Below are 1,506 nucleotides of genomic sequence, written 5' to 3'. Positions count from 1 at the left end.
CCCGGGTGATACAAGATAGTGATATCATAGTCCTTCAGCAGCTCTAACCATCTCCTCTGGCGCAAATTAAGATCCTTCTCATTGAACATATGCTGCAAACTCTGGTGATCAGTATAAATCTCACAAGGAATACCGTACAAATAATGATGCACTATTTTCAAGGCGTGAACAATAGCAGCTAACTCGAGATCATGGACAAGATAATTCTTCTCATGTACCTTCAACTGTCTAGACGTGTAGGCAATCACCCTACCATCCTGCATCAATACCGCTCCAAGGCCAATCCTCGAGGTATCACAATAGACAGTATAAGACCCCAAACCTTTAGACAATATCAAAACTGGGGCTGTAGTCAAAGCTGTCTTGAGCTTCTAGAAGCTCGCCTCACACTCTTCCATCCACTGGAACGGAGCACCCTTCTGGGTCATCCTGGTCATAAGTGTTGCAATGGATGAAAACCCCTCAACAAATCGATGGTAATAACCTGCCAAGCCAAGAAAACTTCGGATCTCTGTAACTGTGGATGGTCTGGGCCAACTATGCACTGCTTCCACTTTCTTCGGATCCACCTATATCCCCTCACTTGACACCACGTGACCCAAGAATGCCACGGAATCCAACCAAAACTCACATTTCGAGAACTTTGCATACAACTTCTTTTCTCTCAAAGTCTGAAGCACTGTCCTCAGGTGCTGCTCATGATGTTCCCGACTCCGGGAGTATACCAGAATATCATTAATAAAGACAATGATGAACGAGTCAAGATATGGCCGGAACACACTATGCATTAAATGCATGAAGGCTGCTGGGGCATTGGTCAGCCCAAATGACCTAAAATTTTGCACACATGTCCCAAATGACACCACAGACCTACTCAACTTTCCGGAATTCCATTCCGGCCCCTATATCAAAATCTCCCCATCAAACCAGAAATATCAAAAATTCAACTTTCGGCATTTCAAGCTTAAATAAGCTACGGACCTCCAAAACACAATCCGAACACGCCCCTAAGCTCGAAATCACCCAACGGAGCTAAGAGAACCAACATAATTCCATTCTGAGGCCATCTTCACACTGCTCCGACTACGATCAAAATTCTAAAGCTTAAACTCTCATTTAGGGACTAAGTGTCCCAAAATACTCCGAAACCAAAAACGGATCCTCCCAGCAACTCACAATAGCAAAAACAAATACGAGGAAAGCAGTTAATAAGGGATCAGAACGTTAATTCTTAAGACGACCGGCCGAGTCGTTACACTTATAGAGTGTGAAAAACTTTCATGGCATTTTAGTTTGCAGCAAAAAAGTGCTTATAAGCACTTGTGAACTAAATATTTCAACTACTTGTTATTAATTTTAGTATTTTTATTCAAATGCGTATTATATTAGTTTCAACAGTTAAAAATAATTTTCTGTACATAATATTTATCAACTGCTTTAAATCATCATGGCCAAACGGGCTAAATTCCAAAGAGTTCATATTAGCACTACATGAGTATAATAATG

Source organism: Nicotiana tabacum, chromosome 5, assembly GCF_000715075.1.
Source record: "Nicotiana tabacum cultivar K326 chromosome 5, ASM71507v2, whole genome shotgun sequence".
In the NCBI taxonomy this organism is placed as follows: Eukaryota; Viridiplantae; Streptophyta; class Magnoliopsida; order Solanales; family Solanaceae; genus Nicotiana; species Nicotiana tabacum.
Note: the sequence above shows the minus strand (reverse complement) of the source record.